This window comes from Hydra viridissima, unplaced genomic scaffold, assembly GCF_058129835.1.
Source record: "Hydra viridissima isolate aposymbiotic clone 2 unplaced genomic scaffold, HvirCarnegie_v1 scaffold_4, whole genome shotgun sequence".
Taxonomy (NCBI): Eukaryota; Metazoa; Cnidaria; class Hydrozoa; order Anthoathecata; family Hydridae; genus Hydra; species Hydra viridissima.
In genome coordinates, this window is record NW_028324303.1 from 15,865,479 (window position 1) to 15,891,899 (window position 26,421).

At 32.2% G+C, this 26,421-nt stretch overlaps 2 pseudogenes; both read right to left on the reverse strand.

Moving 5' to 3' along the window:
• LOC149890120 (uncharacterized) overlaps positions 1 to 26,421 on the reverse strand; it is a 70,980-nt pseudogene that overhangs the window by 11,481 nt on the left and 33,078 nt on the right.
• LOC149890121 (uncharacterized) lies at positions 1,942 to 2,936 on the reverse strand (annotated as a pseudogene).

Below are 26,421 nucleotides of genomic sequence, written 5' to 3' on the forward strand. Positions count from 1 at the left end.
TAAACTTGTATACAATAAAAAGACCTGAATGTTCAAGATTCAAATTAAAGTGACCGAAGATAGAGGAATGTGATTGGAGGAATACTCGTTTATCCGCTGAAGTTTCCCATTCATTTTTCACACTTATTAGAACTAGTTGGCTAGGCTTTCTTTAATGATCGGGTTAATTCATCTACCAAAATATTTATGGTGAGTGCAATCCAGATTGAAGAAGATCAAGGTAAATAACATCCAAGAGAATTATATTTGCTCTTGATTCAATTAAGGACAAAAATTTAGCTCACGATCTCTTGAGCTTGCTTAGAAGATGAATAAAAATTATGCTGATAACCGTGCTCCAAAAATGGAATATCCACTTGGATTCCTTAGATATGACTCGGATTTGTGAGAGGGCAGTGATGATTTTAGACAAACTAATGTAACTGTCAGGCAGAGAATGTAGTGACTGATCTTACTGAACGTGGACTTTCATTAATTCTGGATTATAGCGCCTGAATCGCAGATTCTTTTGCAAACTGTTGAGAATCATTAAATCTACATTTAAAGCAGGAAACAAACATTTTGGAACAGAATGTCAGAAAGTGCAACAGAAATAGTAAACTTTGAAATTGTTCTACTGACACAATAAACTCTAATTCTGATTGAGATTGAACTTTAATTATGTTGAAAAACAACACTGAACTGTTAAAAATCAATTTTCAGACTTTAAAAATAAAGCTTTGAATGTTTGAAGAGTAAGAACAAACCATAACACATTAACTTATTGCTCTAACTTTTTATATTGTTTTTCTTTATTATAGAAAAGAGATTAGGAGGGTGGGATTTTCAAAAATATTTGTTTATTGTTTTTGTCTTTTTAAGCTCTATCCTACTACTAATGATCTTAAATTTAACAAACCTTTGAAGCTCCAACCTGAGTAAACAGTAAAATGATGCTATATATCAACATCAACATCCCAATATCAAACACTGTCATTGCAGTTCCGCCTGTGAAAGAAAGGATGCAAGATACTAAAGTCTTTTATTTACAATATTCTATCAAAAATAATTTTTTTTTTCACTTAACAATAGCCTTTTAAATGCACACACAAAAAAAGCAGAATTGACAAAAACTCATCTTATTTATCAAAAAAAGCAGGTGCGTTTAACAAGACTTTTCATTAGTGTTAAAAGCAGTCTATGAAACAATTAGTGTTCTTTGTAATGTTTTAAATTTTTCGATATTGATGTTATATGAAAAAATAGATTCAATTTTACAGGTTTCTATTTGAGAATTGCTTAATTCACTTTATCATATCAACCTTTTGCAAACTTTCTTGTGAACTGTTATACTTTTGAAAAACTTTGGATTAACTATTTTTAAATTTGATTAGTGAGCGTTTTGTGTATATATCTGGATATCTTTTAAATCTATACCTGTTAATAGTTTTGCAAATAGTTTTTCTAGTATTTTATTTTGTTGTATCAAGTTATTGCTGATGAAAATACTGTAGGAACATTGATAGAACTTTCATTTCCTAAACCACTTATTTCCTTATATCAGAGCCACATATTTATCACCACAAACAGTATTTGCATTTTTTGAAGTAGATTGAGGAAGTCAGGTTTAATATGGAATGAGGAAGTGATAAGAATCGTCATAAAAAGCTTCTAAACAGAAAAGGATAGGGCAAATTGCCTCTGTTAAAAAGCACAGAACAAGTAATAAGTAATTAACCTACAATATTTGCAAATTTACGTTAATTTCTTTATAGCATTTCAGTTCTTAATCAAATACGTTGTACATATTACGTTTGTTTTCAGTTTGCTGAACCACAACGCACATCATACTGATTGAGGTTTTTGTGTGTTACTTTTATATTATTCAAAGATGCCTTCAAATCCACAGTGGAACACCTTTCTAATTAGGGAAAAAACATTTTTCGATTTGGGGCGTTAGATTTACCTTGTTCTGATTTGCACATTTTTCACAACTGAAAAAACTGATGGCATGTATGAATACATTGAAATGATATTATAGGCTTTTTCAATAGAATTTGACTGATTAGGAGCATCTAAGTGAACTACAATCGGTTAATTAGTTTGATATAATTTGGCTTGTGTTTTATTGCAATTAAATGTTTTTTAAAAAAAACATGGTATGGCAGTTCATTTTGATAAACGAGATTTTTTAGCTCTTATATTATGCACTAACTTGTAACTTAACAACCCAGCAACAGCTGAAAATTTCTTTACATCTGTTATTTGTGTTTGGAAAATAGAGAGTTGTTTTTTATGGCTTACATTTTTAACAGATCTTCCTAGTTCAAGTGGGCTAAATATTTCAGCAGAAGGGAAACATTTTTCAATTAGACTATGAGTCCCGTCACATTTTTGAAACTCAATAAACTTTTTTTCAATGTTGGAGTGATTGGTCTTATCGGTAAATGAAAGTCATTGAGTCAAAAGTGAACTTATGCTCAATGACTTTCATTTACCTATATCGTATAATGAACTCACTTAAAGCTGCTGACATGAAACTAAAGCGATATGGTGGTACACGATTGGAACCAAAGTATAAAACCCTTTTTAGTTTACACATCTAGTTCATCATTCTACAGAAATATTTAGCCCACTTGAACAAGAAAGAGTTTTATACGAATGGAACCAAAGTATAAACTTACTTATTTCAAGGTCATCTATGATTTTCAAGAGTTAACATTACTGGCTAGATTGTTTCCCCCATCGCCAGCCATTGTTTTATGCAAAATGATGCAATAAACCATGTTATTGAGCAAACAATATCCAGTTAAATTAAAGTTTGACAGTTTACGTTTGTAGCAAAAATGTTTCAACTTTAACTCAAAAAAAACTTAAAACATTTTCAAAAAGATTAAAAGCAACTGCAGTTTTAGGATCAGCGTTTTTAGGATCTTTTTCACGTGTAGTTTTGGCATCATTCTTTGATATTACGAGTTTTTACAACTGTCTGTTAGCTTATTGCTTAAATTTAAAATGTTGTAATTTTCATAGCAAGTGCCCTATAAATCTTTCTTCGGTTTTCACAGGTTTTTATTGAACTCGGTTTTTACAGCTTTATATAGAAGATATAACAAGATATATTCTAACTGACTGGTGTGTAGCCATTTTCATCACAATATATTTTATAAAATTCTTATAATTTACCTATATTGAGCGGTTCTTTCATACATTCTTTATCTGTCTTTTTCCGAAAAATGTATGCCTTAACTCTTGATGAAAGGCTAATAAAATCTCGTACAATTTGTTAAGAACTTTGTTGTAAGCTTTTATTCACATGTTTCCCCTATTTTAATTGTACTGGCATTTCAGTAGTTAAGTGTTTGTTAAATTTGTCAAATTAAAATTCTCTGGTCACTAATATTCAATGTTTAAAGACAAAAGGATTTAAAAACTCTTTATTGTGTATTAGATAAGAAGAAGCTATATAAAAAGGACGTTTTTCTACTTGAACTTTCACCAGCTTTTAGCTGACATTGTTTTTTCTCAAAATTTTTGGTCAATCATCTAGGGTCCAGAAGTTATCAAATACCATTTGACGCTCATTCTCAGATATATTGATTGACCATTTGAGTTTAAAAATTCTGCAATTTTCAAGTGTTAAAATATACTTGTTTTGGCACTTGCTTTCCTTTCGAATTTTCATGTGTTATGGCCCGATTGACGCTGTATTTTTCTATCTTTTGTTTCCAAGTACACCTATCAGCCTTACGTTTCCTAGATACTCCACCATGGGGTGATCTATGAGATGGCAGAGTACGAAGTGGCTCTGAAGATATAAATGTTAATTTAAAATAGTCCATTACCGTTTTTACTTGATTATTTACGATACATAAACATTAAGTTGTTTGTTAAGTCAAATCAAAATGAACTAAAAATAGTCAGGTTCTGTTTTTACAAATTTATGTTTAACTAAATGTTCCACAAACCATCCCGACAGATTATCCAATACATTGTATTCTTTAAATTAAGTAAAGAAAATACCTTCTTATTGATTTAGAGAAGGTTCCATTTTTTGACTAATTTTTTCATTCATCATTTTGAAAACTATAAAGTTATTCCGTTCCACTCTGATAATAGTTAATATTATTGGTTGATTGGAGATGAAAATAAAGATTTCAAATGAGCTTAATGAGGAGATTGAACAATTCAATATGGCATGTAACAGCGTGTTAAGTGTTTCATATATTTTTTATATAATTAAAATAGAACAATATAATCAAAAATTATTCAAAAATATGAAAGTATCTACTTTTTAAAAAAATTCAGATTGAACTAGAAAATTCTAACGTCGCGTATTGTAAACTTTAATAACAAAACCCCCAGCTTGAATTTGGCATTTTAAAGAAATTGCCATCATTTAACTGAGAAACCTATCTCCTTCGAACACATACTTTTTGATATTGCTATAACAAATTGCTATTAATGATAACCAGGCCAAATGATGTCAACACTAAAGTTTTGGTTAAAACTCACGTCTCAGCGCATGTTTTTGTTACTAAATTAAAAACCATTATCATTTGCGAGACAAGACTTTTGTTGCTTATAAGACATTTTACAACAAAAAAAGTATCAAGATAAAATTTAACGAAACAACAAAAAAAAAGAATAGCTTTCCAATATCTTTATAGTATCTGGCAATCTACAGTCTTAAACATAACTTATGGGAGATATACATGATATGAATCTACAAAAAGACTTTTTATTTACCATACTCTTTAGAAGTGGCCAAAAAAACAGGCACAATCTCTAGTAATCCAATAGAAACCATTCCATAAAAGCTACAAAGCATGACACAAGCAAAACCTTCCTTTGATCTGAATTATAAAGGAAAATGAAATTTGTTAATCAAAGATCCATTTATGCATAAAGCATTATCTTGTTATTTTTTAATAAATTAATTCACTTAAATACAATATTTATAAATATGATGGATAAGTTGCAAAAGTTACTAACCTTAAAATCCTGCCTAGCGATGAATACTTGAGAACATGAATTAGTCTGTGAAAAAGAGAATCAATATATTTACTGCTTTTATGCATGCCAACGTTTTCTGACATCACATGATGCTGATCTTCAATATTTTGAGAGAGCTTCGAGTGGTGTTCCGGCTTATCTGTGAGATAACTGCGCACCGGTGTTTCTTTGTTGATTAAACAAATCGTCTCAGGTTTTAAAACACTAGAAGAAACTGTGACATTTTAAGCTTTTACACTCTTTTTTTTTGCTTAAAGTATTAAAAACGTTATTTACCTGTTATCTCCAGGAATAACCCAAAATATTCATAGGATTGCAAGAACAAAAGTGGCTGTTATTAGTAGGTTTGGTAGAAATATTGGATATTTTCCAAAGAAAGAGTCTAAACCAAAGAAGCACTATATTTAAAAACACACACGCATATATGCAAATATACAAACACACACAACACATAAATATTCTAAAAAAACAGAATACAAATATAAATGTAACGATTTTATACCTCGAGTAAAAGTATGCGGGTAACGCTCAACAGGAAAAACCAATAAAGCTAAAGTCAAGATTTGTGCAACAAATAAGATTTGGGTTATGAAGAAAAAAAACAGCTAAATAATAAATTTCTTTTAACATAAATGTTGTTAAAGAAATATTTTATTTATTAATTGCTAATTCAAAATATAGTTTACACGTGGTACATCAGCATGTTTAAGAATTCCTCATACAAATTTTCATAATTAGAAACAATATTCACTGAGTATTACTTTGTAAAGAAAAAATGGAGATGTTGAGTTTTCTCTACAGATTTAATAATCATCATTTTTTTAAATGACAACCTCTAGATGTGGAAGGAAATCTGACAAGACTAATGAATTTTCCTTTATCGTTGTTACGGTTCGCTTGAGAGACCGAATACTTATTTGGGGCAATTTGCATATATTACCCTCTTCAATTCCCTCGATTAATTTTTCAGCGGATTTAATGAAAAGCAAGAAAAATATCCATAAGGCTTTGATTAAATATGGCTTATATTGTCTTTCTAACACAACATGACTTCATCGGTCTTTTGGCTCAGAACTTCATTCTGTTGGATAGTTGTACCTTTCTTGCAAACAAGAAAATGTTGCAATTTTAAAATATTTTTTACTCATTAAAAACTTTCCCAACAAAATATTCTTCTTCAAATTATACTTTACCTGAAATTTCATTTTGTAACCCATTCAAACTTCCTTAAAATATAGTTTGCAAACCAATCCCCTTCCTCCGTAATAAAAACAGATAATCGTGGCAATAAACTGCTTTAAAAACTATATGCAAAGTGAATGTAACAAGAATTAAAGGGGGAAAAAAAACTATTTGTGCAACAATGCTTTTTACCAGCTAAACTAGGTCCGATAATAAGTCCAACTTGATATCCAGTAAAAAGGATTGTGAAAGCTAATCCAACATTTGTATCATCGCAGATTTCAACCAGCATACATTTTGTGATCACAAGCACACCTTTAAAAATAATATCTTAGAACTAGAACGTTAATCATATAAGCAAACTTATTTTAAACACTTTTGCAAAATGTGGCACAAAGCATTTTAACAGCAGTAACATAATAGCTAGATAACATTAAAAGAAGCAGAGAACATGTGCACCCTAGCTGTATGGAGTAAATTTAATGGACCAACTGTGACAAATGTATGATGATGTGTATACAGAGTATGAAAACGTGCATGCATCCGTCCGCACTTTCCTGATTGGTTGAAATTCATCACGTGATCATGACGTCATTTGTTCCAATCACATCATCGATGACGTCATTATGTCGTCACATTCATGGACGTCACAATCACGTTGTGTCGTCGTGCTTGCACGACTCCCCAACATGATTGTGACGTCCATGAATGTGACGACATAATGACGTCATCGATGATGTGATTGGAACAAATGACGTCATGATCACGTGATGAATTTCAACCAATCAGGAAAGTGCGGACGGATGCATGCACATTTGTCATACTCTATATACAAATGTGCGAATAAAGAATAGCTGAAAAATAAAAATACATCCGAAACAGCTTCCATTATAGAAAAAATGAAAAAAATGAATAAAATATGCGTTTAACAAATATATGTATAAAATATATAATAAAAAACACCGTTTAAAAACGTAATAAATACCGTGTAAAATAATGAAAAAACACCGTGTAAAATAATGAAAAAACACCGTGTAAAATAATGAAAAAAACACCGTTTTAAAAATATAACTAGTTCCCAGTCCTCAAAGACGCTAAACCGCGCATTTTTACAAATAAAGAAAAAATAAAATGTACAACAAAGTCACCTTCCTTCGACGCCATTTTGGAAAAAATTTGAGTAGAGCTTCGCCGTCCGATCTCCTTTGGGGCTTTCGCCCAAATGAGAGATTAACGTTTGCACCGGTATATATAGAGAAAACGACCCTTAAGTAAACAAACGACGGCCCTTAAGTAAACAAAACGTTGCGGGGGGTCCTAAACCGACCAATCAGATTGCAGAGAAAAGTAAACAAAAGAAAAAATTGACCAATCAGAATGCAGAGAAAAGTAAACAAAAGAAAAATTGACCAATCAGATTGCAGAGAAAAACAAAAGAAAACCGGGGGTAAAATAAGGATAATATATGCGGACGTGTTAGTGAAATAATGAAAAAACACCGTTTAAAAATGATGAAAATAATGCTTTTATATAACATTTATAATAGTATCTGTTAAAGAAAGAATAATATATAAATATAAGTGAGAATATAAATAGATTAATATATATTATATATTCAATTGATTAATATAATATTAATATTTCTTTGAAAATGTTGTGGGAAGAAGTGTTAGATGATTCGTTATATGAAGCTACGCATTATTATTATTCAGAAATTCGTGGCGATTCTTCATCAACAAAAAATCTTTTTAATGTGACGAATGAATTTACTTTACCTTTTGTTGATTTTAGAAAAACTGTAACTCGAAATATGTTGAAGAGAGATTCTATAATTCATTTACAATCTATGTTAATTCCTACTAATTTATCTTTAATGGAAAAAGAAGAAGATAAAACAAATGATCCGTGGATTCAAAAGGTAAAAGAGTATTATAATAATAATATTTATGAATTTTATTCTCGGATTGGATTGGATGAAGAACCGGTAATATTAGATTGGATGACAGAAAAGGTGTGTATCGTACATGGTTGGGATGTAAAAGTTATTGATTTTCGAGAAGACGTGCGGAAAAAACCTAATATATATCACAGTATTGTACAGTTAGTAAATGATGAATATTTGAAAAGGAATGATGACGATAATGTATTTATGAAAAGAACATTTATGAATGATGGTACAAAGTGGGTTATGTGGAATGATTTACGAAGTGATATTGATAAAAATTGGTGGAACATGAATTTTCCGTTGATTCCAAATTCTTATTTACCGTTTAAATTTTGGAATGGTTCGTTTTGTAGTGGAATATCCGCTAGTCCTTTGAAAAATGAAAGTTACATTTCAAGAGAAAGAAATTTTTGTGAGATGGTGACGGATAAAAATCGAGGAGAAATTAATTTTAAAATGCGAGGGTTAAGACCGCAAAATTTCTTTTGGTATGATGTAATGCCGAAGGGAAAAGATGTGAGAATAGTGAGCGAACCGGAAAGTGATAAATACGATGTGAAGCAGACATTTATTCATAATCAATATTATTTTCCTCTTCCAAGTCCTTTACCTACTACGACACCTGAAGTTGTAAAAAGCGTGATGGATTTTAGTTTTATTCCTACTCATTCTCAGGCTGCTGTTTATAAAGTATTTCCGTTTCATCAATATATTAGTTTTCAATATGACGATAAATTAAGTATGTATGATAATCTTCATAATTTTGCTCGACAAGGATATGAAAAGTTTGAGAATGGAAAATATGTTTTAAGAGATCCGTCAGAATATCATAATTTACCATTTTTGTTTTTTGTGGAACATGATAATAATCCAAAAGATGGTAACGTTTTAGATATGATTGATCCTGATCGAAGGAAATTTACATATTTGTTTTCGATAAAAATCGAACCTCGAGATTCCGATAAATATAAAAAAAGCGGTAATGTAAATGAAATTAAAATTACTGTTCGTGTTTCTAATATTGGTCATGTGTTTGGTGAAGATCCTAAAACTGGATATTCGTATCCTATATTTGTACCAACACCGTTTGCAAGATTTTTTGAAGAGTACATTCAAAGATCTATATATCCGACTGGTGTAAAATATTATTATAAGTTTAATAAAAATAAACATTTAACTGATATGAGGTATTGGTTCGGAAACAATATTATTCAAGAAGGACATAGTAGTGGAATCCCTAACGAATGTTTGTTGATTGAAACAATGTATGAATATTTATACGGTGAAGATAATGATCGAATTAAAGATAAGCAAGTAGAAATTGAGACATTATTACAAGACTGGCAGCATTTGTTGTATGCAGATAAGTCGCATTGGAAATATATGCCTTGCATTCCTCCTCGTATTCAAGATTTTTTATTTGGAATGTCGTGTATAAGATTGAAGAACAATAGAATTGTGAACAAAGCGGATTATTCGTATTTAGAAGTGTCGGCGAATAAGGATACTATTGTATCACATTTAACTATTCCATGGTTTCAAACAACAGAACAGAGTATATTTCCTATACGTTCGCCACAAATATTGGATTATTTTAAACAAGGATTAATGGATGGAAAAACGAATATGGTGTTAAATGGATTAAGCTTTGAAGATTATAGGAATAATATATATTTGAAAGTAATGTGTAAAGATCTTTGGACTCCGCAATGGAGTGAGAAAGATAATTTGAAATGGTGTCCTCCGTTATATGATGATATTCCATTAGAAGCTATTAATAAAAGTGTTGTGTATAACGTAATTAAGTTTCTTAAAAATCCAGTGGGAAATTTTAAATATTCATTAACGTATAATGATGACTATGTTTCATTATTAAATGGTGATTTTAAATCAGTTAAATTTAAACCATACATGAATGATAAAAAGAACAATTTGGAAGTGTGGTTATATTGTGAACAAATAAAAGAAAGTTATTCTTCTTCAGTAAAATTGCCTTTGGTATGTTTAGGTTTGTGGAGAAAAGAAATTCCTACTAAAAATAAAACGAATTATTATCGTTGGTGTCAAGGACAAAAGAATATATTAACGGATGATGCTATTCAACAACTTACATTTTATTCCACTGATATATATCAACAACCGCTTGTTCAAAGAAGATATGATGGTACTATTATTGATAATTGGAAAGAAAGCTATCCTATTAGAGGAGTTCATTTAATAGTGTATCAGCCTAGAGATGAAAGAATTAAAAATAAAAAATTGACAAATGTGTTTGAAACTATGATTATTCATCGTGATGATAATAGTCTGCAAAACGAGAGTAACCCTTTTTCATTAAGATTATCGGATTCAGTAGTTAATGAAATTCAACAAAGAAATATAAATAAAATATATTATCGTTGCGCATTAACTTACATTTATTTTTTTCCAACAGAAGCTCTTAATTTTCCTTCTGAAGATGATCGTTGGGTGCATGTTACGTTTAATATGGCGGAGAAATGTGATGTTTATTTAAACAATATAAAGGTTGAACATGTAGTGGCGTCGTTTGATTTAAATCAATATTTAGTTAAAGGTGATAAAAGAACAAACATTTCATTGTTAAACAATTATCAACCTCTTTTAGAAGGGCAAATGCGTTATTTTCAAGTAAAAGATACGGTTGATTTTTCATCATTTAGTTGTACATTATTGAATTCAAAAAATGAAAAATTAGTATATAATTATGTTATCGATCCAATATTTGTATTGCAATGGATACCAGTGGTGTGAAAGATGTTTTTATTTTACATAAGAAATGGAAAGGAAATGACAATAATGAAAGTAGTGAAGTTAATCCTTTTTTGTTGGGAGTGGAGATGGAATCTATAAGCGAATGTTTGCAAAGATATGGCGAAAATAGAGTGAAATGCTTCGTTAAGCAAATATTTTTTATGCCGAATAACGTTTTGAATTTCCCTCACGAAGATGATAAAATGGTACATGTTCAGTTTGAAAATGCATTATCTCAAATGGTTTTTTTAAATAACAAGCTTGTTGAAAATATCGTTTGTTCTTTTGATATGAATGAATATTATGAAAGAGAGGGTTATATTCATGTTACGAACAACAATAGAAAACCTCAACTTGACGGTGTAACGAGAACGTTTATTTTAAATCGAATAACATCGCTTCAAAAAATAAAATGCACGTTATTAAATTCGAATAAAGAACCGTTAATTTTTGAAGATGATAAATTTAAACCACTATTTATTGTTGAAGTTGAAGTTATTAATAAAAAATGAGTCATATTAAGTCGTATGGTAATAGATTTATTGCTAAATCGAAAAAATCTCATGATGAGATTCGACAAATATATAATGAGATAAATAATCAAAAAATGAGACAAATAAATGGTTATTTACAACAAATTAAAGAAGAAAATAAAAAAGAAATGTATGAAAGAATAAAAGAAATGAACGATAAACTCGAATCGTTTAAAAAAGAGAAAGAGAAAGAGATTTGTACAAATGAAGAAAATAAACAGCGTAAAAGAAAAACAAAGATGCGAAACGAAAAACGAAATGATGACGTAAGTGAAGATGAGAACAATGAAAGTGAAGACGAAGTGCGAAAAGATAAAAAGAGATTTCGAAAAAGTATATTGTGTAACGTATGTTTAGAAAATGTTGAAGCTGTAAATGTTGAGGGTATGTGTCGAACGTGCGCCTTAAGAACCGTTGTTTGTAAAAGACCCGATAAAAATCGAAAAAAAGAATGGTTGCAAAAAGGTTATAAGAAAGCATTGAAAGACGTTAAAAAGCAAAAAAAAGACGTGTTTAAAAGCGATTCTGAAAGCGATTCTAATTGATGTATATTCTTAATTAAAAATATATATAAAGAGTTTGATAATGTTGTATTGTTTATTAGTATAAAAATGTCTACAGAAAGTAAGTTACGTAAAAGAAATTTGGAAGATCGTTATAGTCCCAACGATAATCCTGCTACTCTTGAAGAGAGTTTAATTAATACAAAAGAAGAAGGAGATTTATTAAAACAAGCTCTTTCAGGAAAATTATCTAAAGAATGGCAAGAAAGATTGAGTGAAAAATGGACTGGTTTTAATACGACAGGAGTTCAAGAAGAAATAATAAAGTCAACTACCCAAATAATATATCCTAACAATAACACAACTCGTGATATAAAACTTCGTTTTGAATGGGAAGCTGTTGATCATATAAAATTAAGTGAAATATGTCTTGCTTTTAAATTGCGAATATTAAAAAATGTAAATGATAATACATCTTTTAATATGGCAGATGGTCATGCTGATGATGCGTTAATGAAAAAGTTTTGCGTGCGAGAAGATTTCATATTTTATTGGATAAAAGGAATTAAATTGTTTACGAATTTAGCGAAAAATCAAGAACATTGCAGCAATAATTTTGTTCCTTCAGAATTTTTGTCTCGTATGAAAGCGATAACTTATAAGAAAAATTACAAAAAAAAATATCGCGAAACGGATTTAGATCAGCAAATGGGTAGTGTTAGTTATGGTAATAAAGATGTTAAAGAATTTTTCGCTAAACATCCAACAGTGACAGAAAGTAAAGGTGTAAATGCTAATATTCGCGCACTTAATGGTGAAGCTCCTGTTTATCAAACAATTTTGTGTGATAGATACAATAAGAAAGCATGCGGTAACGGAATGTATTTTCTTATACCTTTAAAGTTATTGAATGAAATATTTGAAATAGATGAATATATTGGAAGAAAGAAATTTGCATTGGAAATACATCTTGAAAATAAATATGAAAAATTGTTGGAACATATATTTCCTGTTACTGATGCGCAAGTTGCAAGTTTGGCTAATATCGGTTTAAAAATAGAAGATCCGTGTTTATATATGCTAAATCACAAAATAAATCCTACGTTGGTTGTAGAAAAAACGGCTTTGATGATGTCTACTCCAGATAAACCTTATACATTATTTCGTATGCAGCATTTAGAAACAATTGATAATGTTGTTAATAATAGAAACGAGTTTACTATTGACATGGGTAATAATAAAGTTTCCAATTGGTTGGGAAATACTATTATTATTTCTTGTTATCGAAAAGATCAATTGGAACATCAAAATAAAAATTGTATGACATTGCGTGATATTTCGACAGCAGTTATATCGCAAGTAACGTTTTCAAATTGTAGACGAAGTTATGATAGTAATCCGGGTGATGTGATTCAATTCGATATGAGAGATTTTTTAACTCGTTGTCAAGTGTATCGTATGTATGCAAGTTGGCACAATGGCGGACTTTCTTCTACATCGAATATCGATAATTTAGTATCTGCTTATCACGATCAAAACGATACTTTTATTCCAAGCATGCGTGAATATTTTAATCCAGAATACAATTACGATCAACCATTAGTGTTTGATATGACGAGTGATTATAATTCTGTTCAAAATGCTCCTCCTCAAATTATGACAGGAAGTAGTGCTTTTCAAATTACGTTAAAATTTCATGAAAATTTCACCGGACAAGTAACAATTGGCGTGTATGTGCCGACGGAATATATTCAAAATGGAACGGGGTTACACGAAGAAATAACATATTCACCTAATTCGTTAAAAGCCAGTTAAAAGACGATATTTTTTGATTAATTTATTATATAAAACGGAAAAAAAATATAAAAAACAACTATAATAATGTATCGACGACGTCGACGAGTACGTAGAAATAAAAACAGAAAACAACGAGGGAGAGGTGAAAAAATTCAAAAACTTATTCGATTGGGAAAGATTGCTGGTGATCAGTTTTTATCTTCAACATATGGAAAAAAAGCATTAGATTGGGCAGTAGCACGAAGAAGTCAATTAATATAAGAACGATGATTAACAATTCTCGAGATAAATTTACACGAAAAAAACAAATATTAAATCAAAAAAGATATAAAAAACGAAGAAGAAGAAGAAACATGCAAAGAGGAGGATTACCTTTTCTTATTGCACCGATTATAGCGGCCATTGCGGCTAAAGCAGCAGTTGCAGGTAAAGCAGCAGCGGCAGCAGCTATCGCTACAAAAGCGGCTTTAGCGGCTAAAGCAGGAGCGATTGCAATTGGAACAGCAAAAGCGGCAGCAAGTGGAGCGGTAAGCGCTGGTGTTGGTCAAGGTGTAAAAGCAATAATTGAGAATAATAAATAAAAATGTAATTTTAATAAAAAAAAGAATATATCTTACAAAAAAAAGTATTATTCGTTTTCGTTGTATTTTCTTTTTCTCGTTTGTTTAAAAATAGCAGCATATTTCATCGAGTGTGACGTTAGATTATAATGAAATAATGTTCGTTGATCTGTCGAAAACATTCCATTTCTTAATTGATGCTCAAAATCAAAATATCCTCTTTGTTTATCTGTATATTTTTTCAAGTCTTCTTCTTCATCTAACAATCCACTATTGATTAAGTTTCGCAATCGAACCAGCTTATCCTCTATTTTAACAATTTTATTATGCACCCAATTTAAAATCGCATCAGCTTTAATTGTAAGCGAGAACGCCTTTTCAATTTTTTCAACTTTCATATCCGATGTAAGTTTGACATTAATGTTGTTATTTAATAAATGCGTTTCGTTTAACTCTGATATATATTTTTCCAAAAACGAAGTGTAACATAAAAGAGTCATTTTTTTTTGATATTTGTTTCGTTAGATTCACGTTAGATATAGAATAAAATGAAAAAAATCATGTAATTTATATTTTAGTAACAATGTAACAGGTGAATCAATAAATAAAATGTTAGCAATAACAATCGATGTTGTTAATAGTAACAATGAATAATATTGATTAGGAACAAATAAAATGCCTGCAAAAGAAAAGTGACGTAATAAACAGGTGAATAAAGAAATCGATGTTGTTAAGGGTAGCAATAAATAATATTGATTAGACACAAATAGAATGTGTACAATATTAAAGCGATGGTATTGGTTGGGAACAAATAATAAAAAAACAGGTGAAATAACAAACGAAATCTATATAAACGATGATAAAGTTTAGTTGATAACATTCGATAAACGATTAATAACATGGATACAAACAAAATGGAAATATACGAAAAAGTACGAAAACGAAAAAGTAACGTTGATGAAAAGAATGATGACGTATTCGATGATATGAAAAAATCAAATGTTATTAAAGAAATTGGAAACGTTACTCAAGAAACAAACGATAAAGAGACTAAAGTAACAAAGCTATTTGAAAATGTAATGATAAAACGTTGTAAATGTGTTAATATATTTTGTTTTTGCGATATTGATATCGAATATAAGAAAATTTTTTTTTAGATGCAAAATAATAATGTTTGTGTATGTTCCAAGTCGATTATAGAAGATAAAGTTAAAACTGTAGAGCGATATCGTAAATTGATTAAGAATGAGATAAAAGATATTATGCAATGCGAATTATGCGAAGAAGTGTGGTTAAAAAAAGACAATATTGTATATAAATGCGAATGTTGTAAAATAAATATATGTAATAGTGAAAATTGTCAAGAGGAGCATCAGTGGAGAAATGATTTTGATTGGCGACAATTTGAATTTGATGATATATAATTTTTTTGTAACGTTTTTTTAGATAAAAAAAATGAATACGTTATTAAGTGGTGATGAATTGATCAAGAAAATAAAACGATTGAAGAAGAAAATAAAGTCGTTGAAATACGAAAGGTATTTGTTGAATAAAGAAATGACAGATTTGTTATGCGAAAACGAAAATCTTATTGATAAAAACGAACAATATAAAATCACTCTGGCTAAACTGAAAAAAAATGTATTTGTATTAAAAAAAGAAAACAGACTCATGAAGACAATAAAAAAATAATGTAAAAAGTTATAACAATGTTAATAATTGTTTATCTTCTTTTGAAACGTCATTTTCTCTTGCTATATCTATTAATCTTTTTTGTAACGAAATCATTTTTTCGTTTTCTTTTAAAGTGTTGATCGAATCGTTTAACCAATAGTACGGTAATTTGTTTAAATCGTTTTCATGTAAAAACGTCGAGTTTTGAATGTTTTGTTCTGTTCTTAACCAATCAAAATGTTTAAGTAAAGCTTTGTTTTCGTTGTGTTGTAAAATATTAACTTCGTTTTGAAAAACGCGAACAGGGTTGAAGTCAGAAGACGATGACGGTGAATCGAGTAAGTACATTTCTTCTTCTTTATCTTCTATATCGTGTAAAAAAGCACGTTTAGCTATTACGTCGCAGTAATTTAAAAAAACATTTCTAATAAAGTTTTTAAATTGAAAAATTAAACGTTGATCAAAAACGGTGTTTTCTTGAAAGTGTGAAGCCAATATTTGTTTGAAATAAGACAGGTCAATATTTTGTTTGATTTTTTCAAAATGTTGAAAGAAAAGCGAAGCAAAATAAGCACACCAACCGCCACATAAAACAGTGTTGTATTTTTGATAAATCAATCGATTGTACGAAATGGTAAGATTTTGTATGTTGTTTTCCAACGAATAGCATTTGATAAATTGTGAAAAATAATAAAATTGCGTGTTTGCTTTTAAATCTTTTTTAGAATCTCGCAAAGTCGTGTCGATTTCGTTGTAATTAACAGATAAACTATCGATGTAGGAGTTTGTATTTATCAAACTCGCATTTTCAAAAAGTGCGTTGCAAGTTAAAAAAGACAAAGGAATTTGATGATCGAAACTTTGTTTACCGAAGCTATCGAAACAAAACAGATGATCTTTATCTATTCTCATTAACATTCGCCAATGTTCACCTTTTTTATATGACGGATCGCTGTTATATATAATAAAGCAACCTTTTCTGTTAAATTTTTTACTCAAATACGAATAATCGAATGCATTTTGTATTTCATCCAACGAATATACACCCAAATAATAATCGTTAAATAACGGTTCCGAAGTAAAATAATCGTGTAACGCTTTGTTTGTCACCATATTGTTATATAATCTATTTATCCTTTTTTCTAGTATAAATAATATATTTACATATAAAAATGATGCGCACCATTTATGAGAATGTGACAGAACAAATGAATAAAGGTAAGCGTTTATTTTTTTTATTTTGACACTATATTAATTCATATTCAACCTTTTTTAAAATAGTATATAATGGAAGAAAATAATATGAAAAAAAATATTAAAAAATGGCTATTATAAAGTATAAACCGAGGCGAATTATGATGGCGGATGATGACGATGATGATGATGTTGATTTTAAAATAGTTTCTTCGGTACCGGTTAATAATTCTTTGCCGGTAAAAAAACATAAAAAAAAATGGAGTAGAAAAAAATTTGGAAAAAGAAAAATTGAATGTAAAAAATTGAAATTTTGCAAACGAAAAACAAATTCGAGATATACCAACAATGCGATGAATAATAAATTAAATAGGGTTGGAAAAAGAATTGTAAAGTGGGTTTTGACTAAACGAAAATAATACATTTTTTTTTTTAAAAGTAGAACTGCGAAGAAGATGGTGGTTGATGGACATAGAAAGTATTCAAATAACAAAAAATCACATATGCACAAGAGAAGTATCATTAACAAGAATGTGCGATCCTTTTGGATACATGTTGAATATTCACGCTATTCCGTGTCTAGATTACGATCATCTCGCATCTAAATATCGAAACGCGTTTGAATATTGTTGCAAATTTGTTCACAAATTACCATATTATCCAAAAGAAAGTTTGTTAATCGAAAACAAATCGTTATTCGCATCAACCAAAGTAATGTCGTGTAAAGACGTGAATGATTTTTTAATGAAACATATCGGTAAAAACGATGTAGTATTGTATAAAGGTGGAATACACGAGAAACGGTTTTGCGAAAAAAACAATATATTATCTTATAACATTGAATTGTTAGGCGTGCCTAAATTTGAACATATATCATCACCATTTAAATATGGACAATGTGGTGGACATATTGACGATGGCGAAATAATCCATTGTCCATCTGTTGAAATAATGACTTTTAATTATTATTTAACTCAATATTGTATGGAAGATTTATTTAAATTACGAAATATATTGCAATAATATTTATGATTTTTTTTATGATGAGTTTTAGAAAATAACGAAGAGGAACCAATGGAAATCGATGAACCGTTGGAAATCGAACAAAAAAATATATCAAAAAATATAAAACAAGAAGAAAATCAAGAAGAACCAATGGAAATTGATTGATAATTAAAACAATGTATTTCATTTATTAACAATATATATTTTTTATTACATTTTAGATTTGATTTTTTTATAAATATATCGTCCTAATAAGGCTCCGCCAAGCAACGGTAAAGCAACAGGTAGTCCGCCGCGTTGTTTTCTTTTTTTGTATTTTTTCATTTCGTTATTGATAGCGCGATGAACGATTTTTCGAATTTTCTTTTGTTTTTTTTTTAAACCAGATCCTCGATATTCTTTCATGTATTTTCTTTCGTTGTTACCTCCTCGATAAGTGCGAAACATAGTATAAGTAGACATTTTTTTTTTGTTCTAAAGTTCTATGCGATTAAGATAATTCTTTTTATAATCTTCATAGCTGTCAAAATAACGGTCTTCATCGTTTAATGTAATGGGGTATAAATCTTCTCTGCGAACGAGGTATTTTCTTTTATCAATCGTGTGTTCGATAAAATAGCGATGAGTAGGAGCGTAAAAATTATCCAATTGATTTTTGTCTGTCGCTACTTTGGTTATTTTGTAAACATCGTTTCTGTTCCAATACGATTCGGTTCTCGTAGAAGGTTTGCTAAACGTGTCTCGATCGAGAGCTTTTGTTTGTCTTCGATAACATAACGTTCCCACGGATAACGGTTTTAAAATCGGTTTCTTTTCTTTTTCTATTCTAGTCGTATTGTTGTATTTCCATTGGGCTTTTCTCTTTTTTTGCGCCGATACGCGATCTTTCATTCGCATTATTTTACTTTCGTCGGTGTTTGCATCTAATTGAACAGGCGAGAAACCGCTATACGAACAAGGAGTAGAATTGATGACGTCTTGCAATTCTTCAATATACGCGTCCCAATTTTTTTTTACGCTAAGCTGTTCGCTCATTTTTAATCGTCTTACTAAAGTCTTTAAAGTATAAATAGCTCTTTCCGCACGGTACGCATGACCCGTCCTGCTTGAAAAATGAACGACGTCGTTTTTTTTGCACCAATTTTTAAATTGAGAATTGAAAAATTCTCCTCCTTTATCTGTTTGCAAATGAACGCGTTTGCCAAACACTCTTTCTATTCCTTCAAACATGTTTTCAAAAGCTTTTGTAACTGTAGAAGGTTTTTTGTTTAGACAGCTTCGCAAATATATCTTTCTCGAAACGCCATCGATCATTACCAAACAATATTTAGGTCTAAATATTCTCCTGTCGACGTTAAACGTTCTCATATCTGCCAAATCGGCATGAAAATACGTTCTAGGTTCGTTATACCTGTTCATGTCTGTTTCGTACGAATACGGTTCTCTCGGAGCTTCGCTTTTATCAAAATCGGTTTTGGTTTTTATTTTTTTCGTTGTCGACCAAGCCTTTAACAATTCTTTGAGCGAAACAAATTCGTTTTGCGTTTTTAATACATCGTTCAACAAAACAATCAATTTTTCGTCTGTTTCGTTTTTAATTTGTTTCACATCGCTCAAGTAACGATAAATTTTATCTCGTCGGGTTAAAATAAACAGTTTGCTTTTAATGTTTGTTTTCCATCGTTCCACGAGGTCTTGCACGTTAGTCAGTGTTGTCATGATCGTGCGATCGAGTGTTGTATGATATTGGTTGAATTAGCAATTTCACCTTTTCGATCAATAATTCTTCAAAAATATATTTTATATAATTTCTTTCGTTGTCGATCGAATCGTTTCCGAACAATTTAAAAAAAGCCGACAAATAAATAGGCAAATTTTTTGTTTTGGAAGTCAAAACAGAACCCATTACCAAAAACATGATGAAACGAGCAAACACGTCAAATATTCCGTGTGTTGTTTCGCATAAATAAGCGTTAAAATTGAGCAAAAACCTATCAACGAGATCCTCCTTCGTCACGTTCGCATGATACGTTTGAAACACCCCGACCACATCATCGTCGGTTCTAAACGGTAACTCTTTTTTAAATACAAAACTCTGATAAATCAACGGTAAAAATTCGTCCCATTCGTTTTCCTTTGCAAAACCCGAAAAATCCTCGATAGCCTTTAACAGCGGTGCGGTTTCTTTTATAACGTATTCGTGTTGCTTTTTTAGGAATTCGCTCATTGCCGTTGTTAACTCTTTCGATTGATAATCAAATTTGGCGTAACGACATAATAACGTTTTTTCCCATTTTATCAAATTCGTTTTTACGTTGTCAAAAAAGCGTTTGGCTATTGTTCCCGTTAGAGTAGGAGATTCGCCGAGCCACGATTTTTCGAGCAAACCGCTCATGATAGGATAATAAGGATCGTCTTGTAAATCTCTTTGCACTGTGACGTGTTCCAGTTCGACGTTGGTTTTTTTAAAGTTAACGTTGTCGGCTTTTATTTCCATCTTCCATATTTTCGAAAACGGAAACGAATCGTCGACAAGCGATATTCCTCCCGTTACCGAACGAATCACGTTTTGATAGAACGAAATTTTATCTCTGTCTTCGAGTTTAATTTCGTTTGGTTTGTTTTTGTTTGTAAGATGATCGTATAGCTTTTTTAAATTTTCGTTTGTCTTTCGCACGCTGTTGCCGTATACGATGAAAATATTTAAATCGTTTAATTGAGGTAGAGTTATTTCTTTGCGATGTCGCACTTCCATGGTGAAGCTGTATAAATCGTCCCATCCTATAGTGACCGGAGTTTGACACATTCGTTTTAAAAACACACGTTCGTATTCGTGTTCGTAAGACGACGAGTCGGGAAACGTCAAACGACCTTTAAATTGGCAAAAACGTAACAAATATTCGTCTTTGTGCATTTGTTCGACGTATTTTGTTTTTTCTTCTTCTTCTTCTACACGCATTTTTTTTTGCGCAGAAGGTGAATAATTCGACACGGTCTCGCTTATACCGCTCAAGCTCGAACTCGTTAAACGATAATTCGTACCTCTTTGCGAACGAAGCAAACGAGACAATTCCATTTGTCTCACACGATCCGAAAACGCGTTGGTGTAATTGCGTTTTACAAGTTGACCAAACAAACTGCCGTTTCTTCCCGTTTGTTCCCACGTTTCCCATAAAGCGTTATCGGTTACGGCTACGGTTTCGTTTTGCATGACGTTTTGCAATTTCATGTCTGACAGCGCCATGCGATTGTATTCTTGTTCGTTTCTCATGCGATAAGTAAAAGAATCTTGGTTTAAATTTTGAAACAAAAGTTTTGAAGGTAAATTTTCAAACGCGATTTGATTTTCCTCTCGTTTTCTATCTCGATCTTCGTCGTTATTTTCCACTTCATCTTTATCGTTATCGTTAGCATCCGCATCTTTCACAAAAAGACGCTGTCTTTGCCAGACGTTTTCTCTCATGTTTTTTAACAAATCAAAAACGGAATTTAAGTTCATTTTTTTTTTTTTTTTTTATTTCATATAATCGATATCAAATTTTAATCTTAACAAATCTATAATGCAAGTTTTTTTTTTCTTCGTAAGACACGACATGTACTTGGTTGCGTGAACGTTTATTTGTTGCAAGTATTTATGGAAATTGTTCGAATTGAAATACTCTTTTAACGCCGTTATGTTTTCGCAAACAAACGCTTTTATCGATTCGTTTTTTTCCTTTTGTTTCCTTCCAGAAAACGCGTATTCGTCGGGATACGGATACAAATGTATTTTTATAAATTCTTTTATCGACGATGCGACGTTTTCTTTAAAACATTTAGCAAACATTTGTTTTTCTTCTTCGCTCATCAATTCGCATTTGCCAAACTGAACAGGATTGTAATGTTTTATCATGTGCAACAACAAAATTTCAATTTCGTTTCGATCGAAATCTTTACGTTGTTTCATGTTCGGTATATGATACATGGCTCTCAATTTGAGTTTGATTCTCGTGTTTTGTCTTTTTAATTTTTTTTTGTCGATTTGTTCGATCGAACGCCGTTGTTGTTGTTCTTCCTCTTTTAACGATAAATAAGCGTTTAATTCTTCAAACCATAATTCGTCGTACGTTTGTTCGAAAATGTTTGTTTTTTCTTTTTCTTGCACAATTTCCGTCAACCAATTATCGTTATCGTAATCTTGTTTCAAACTATTGCTCATCATCGTCGTCATCGTCATCTTCGTTTCGTTTTATTCGTTTGAGCAAAGCGTTTGCTCGTTTGATTAACGATCTTCTTTTTCTTTCTTTTCTTTCTTGTCGTTGTTGCTGTCGTTTTTGAAAAAGAATCGTTTCGTCCTCGTTGCACGCTTTTATACGTTTTTTTTCATCGACAATCGGGGGGTTAGATCTTTTTAATTCCGGGGGTTCGTTATAACACGATTTTAAATAAAAATGTTGATTGCGATCTTTAACTTTGACGTACGGAAAAGCTTGAAACGATACTAGTTTTTTAGCGACGCTCATGCTCGAATAATCGAAATCGCATTCGCCTTAAGCGTCTACAGGCACAAACACTTCTTGTCGTGCGGGATTGTCTAACGAACTTCTCAATCGAGCCGCGCTGCTATTTTTTCGAAAAAAAGCCAAATGTTTTCCCTCTTTTGTTTTATCGTCTAACAAATCGACTATGGGATGTTTCAATCTGCTTCCGCCAGACGGAAACTCGTTACGAAACATGGCGTGAATAGCAGAACACGCGTTAAACGCGATGACCAATTTGTAATGAACTTGTAAATTTTGCCAATGAATCGAATGATTGGGAACGCTATGAAATACGGTCATGGTGCCTAAACCGTGATGCGAACCGCTAGAGCATAGCGTTAAATATTGTTCGCTTTTTACACACAAAGGGCTTATATCGTCAAAAAGAATCAACGTTTTGATGTGTCTTTTTTTGTTGTTTTGCACGCCGAACGCTTCCAAGCTCAAAGAAGAAACGCGCAGTATTTCTTGATCCAATCGTTCCACGCTGTCTATGATGGTCAAATATACGGCTCGAATGCGATTGTAATCGGAACTCACAATGGAACGCCAAGCTTCGAGTTGCGAGGGCGAAGTTTGTCTGCTTTGCAAAACAAAAAGCAATTCCGCGTGAGGATATTTACCGGATTTGATCAGGTTCAAAGCCAAAGTCGTTTTTCCACAATTGGTAGGACCCAACAAAATGGCGTTTTCAGGATAAACGTCTAAACGAGGTTCGAATATGAGATGTTTTGCCTTTTGTTTCTTTTCTAACGATCCGCCATCGCTTCGTTCGGTATAACACGGTTCAAAACCTTTCTCTTTTAACAAACGAAACAAAAAATCTTTTTTTTTTTTATCGTTTTCTTCTTCTTCTTCTTCATCATCTTCTTCTTGTTGTTGTTGTTGTTGTTGTTGTTGTCGATCATCTTCTTCGTTTTCGTCTTCTTGTTGACGTTGCTGTTGTTGTTGTTGTTGTTGATCGTCTTTTTCGTTTTGTTGATTTTCAAAATATTTTTCTCTTTCTTTTATTCTGCGAATCATTTCATGAGTCATTTCGTTCATCATTTTTTTTTTTTTTTTTTTTAAATAATATACATTACACACGTCGTCATATAAAAATAAAAAAAATTTAATAACAATGTTTCTCTTTATATTCTTTTTTTTTTTTTTTTACAAACGTTTGTTTCTTTTAAAATGGGGAAGGGTGTGTTGTTCGATCATCGCGCGTCTATTTCAATAAACTAACCATTCGTTTACGATCTTTTCTTCGCACTCTTTCAACGTTGCAATGTGGTCGTCGCTACACATTTTTTGCATATCGCCTTTGCAACTCTTGTTCAAATCTCGAACGGGTTTTAAACGATAATGATCGCGTATTTCTCCCATCACGCCGTCGTTAAAAATGTAAAGTTTGCTGTTGATGTTTTTAGCAAAGTTGAGCGTGTTTTCTATAATGCGAATTCCGTTTACGCTGCTTTGCATGCGATTTTGCAACACTCTTTTTGTTTTTTCCACACCGTCGTCATCGTCGTCGATTTTACAAACGTAATCTTTGAAACAAAGCGCCGTTTTGTTCATGCCTTTGGCCGTAATTTTTTCGTTTTTGTCGCGAGTTTTAAAATTGATTTTTTTTAAAGAATAACACTTGGGAGCTAAAGCTACAGCTTCTTGTATGTACCACGGCGAAGGCACTTCTTCTTGAAAATAATCGGCTTCTTTGGCATGACTGTCGTCGTAACGATAATCGTTCTTGTCCAAATTGCTGTAGTCTAACCATCGTCTAGTATCGGGATTTTCGTAAAGACGTCTGTCTATATAATCTCTAAATCGTTCTGCATCGTTATCGTACGAATAATGGTTAACGGCCACACCGTACGAATCCGTATCGGCCAACAACAATTGAACGTCGCATTCGGGCAACGCTTGTTGAAAACTCCAACGAAAACGATTGATTTGATTTTTGGCCAACGACAAAACGGTAGCGGCTGTCAATCTCAAAGACTTCATTTTTTGTTTTCTCTTTTCGCGAACGACCAAAAAAACGCATTCGTTCAAATTGTCGTCTTCTTCTCCAAACACCCATTCCAACACGTGTTTTTCTTCTTCACCGTCACCGCTGCCGCTGCGACGATAAGGCGGAGCCAAACAAACGATCGATTTGCTGTCGCGAACGAGGCATTCTCTCAAATATTCTTTGTAATAATCGTCGTAAGTATAATCGGGAGTAACGTACGTTCCGTCTAAACGCACGCGATGAGCAAAAGTGTCCAACTTGTATTTTTCGACAGGCTCGCGAATCAAATTGCCGCTGTCGTCTACGAACAAATACAAAAATCGCGGGTCGATCATTTCCGTCGCTTCTTCCGTTGCAAATCCTTCGCTATCGTCGCACAGCATTTCGATCACTCTTCGCGTGCGAGCTATCGTTCGTTGCAACGTTTTTTCTTGATGGTTCACGTGCATGCTAGTGTTGTGTTTAGCGGCGTCTTGACAAAGCCAACCGTAATGTCCGTTGGTGCAAAGCTTGCAATTTTCGGCCGTAATCTTGTCTCCTCGCAAAATAGCTTCTTGTCTGCGAGCGATGTTGTTTTTCACCATGTCTCTCGCCAACGGAAAAGTCCAACACGGCACCACGTAATAAATTTTGTTCAATCGACAACCCCAACGTTCTATCAAGTCCAACAAGCACGGAAAATATTCCACCGTGTCGTGCGCCGACAAACGAAAAACCAACTTGGGCGTTTTGTTCAAAGGCAACGTGTACGTTCCGTTTCTCAACTTTTTTCTCGTTCTTTCGATTTCGTAAGGACTCAGTTCTTCGGGAACGGTTTCGCGTTTTTCGATCATGGGCGAATAACCTCCCATCGCGTCTTGGTATTCTTCTTTCATCTCCACGTTGGCGTACACCAAACACGTTTTGCCGAATCCGTTTTGAGAAAAATCGCCGTATTTCGCTTTTATTTGTTCCAACGTCGCGCACGAATAATCCATTTCGCCCGCTTGAAATATCAAAGGTTGCAACTGCGCTCGAGCGTATTGTCCGTTTTCGTCGTACATTTTTATGCATTGTCGATACGAAGGCAGTTTGGCGATCGGATAATCGTCCGTGTCGGCCGCGTATTTGCATATTCCGTTGGTCGCCATTCCGCCTTTGAGCATTTTTTCGATCGTTTCGTGATGTTCGAGCGATTGAGGAAAACGAATGGATATTCCGGAGTTGACAGAATTGAACAGGCTGGCAAATTTAAAAACGGAAACCACCTTCATCATGTGATAACCCGTGTTTTCGAACATCTTGTTGTCAAAATCGATCAACACGGCTCCCAAACTCGTAGTGTCCATCGCGGCGTACAATTTCAACAGAGGTCTCAACGTTTTCAACTTTAACAGCTCCCACATTCGTTTCGCGTTGGCGTAAGCGGGTTCTATTCTTTTCATTTCGTCTTCTTTCGTTTTGCTTTTGCTCAAATGGTTTTCTGCAAACGTTTCTATCGACGGACAGCGTTCGTATTCGAAATCCAAACGTTCGTCGTTAATGTGTTGATAGGGAAACACCGTTTTTTTGTTCAACAACGAGCGCAGTTCTTTCGTTTCGTTTTCGTTCAAATCGAGGTTCGCAAAAAGGTTTTCTTCTTTCAAAAACGCCATCATGTTTTCTCGCACTTCGGCTTGCAGCGTTTCTCCGAGCATGGAAGTGGCAGAATCCAACGATTGGTTCAATATTTTTAAACTGTCCAACACTCGCACCGCGTTGTCAAA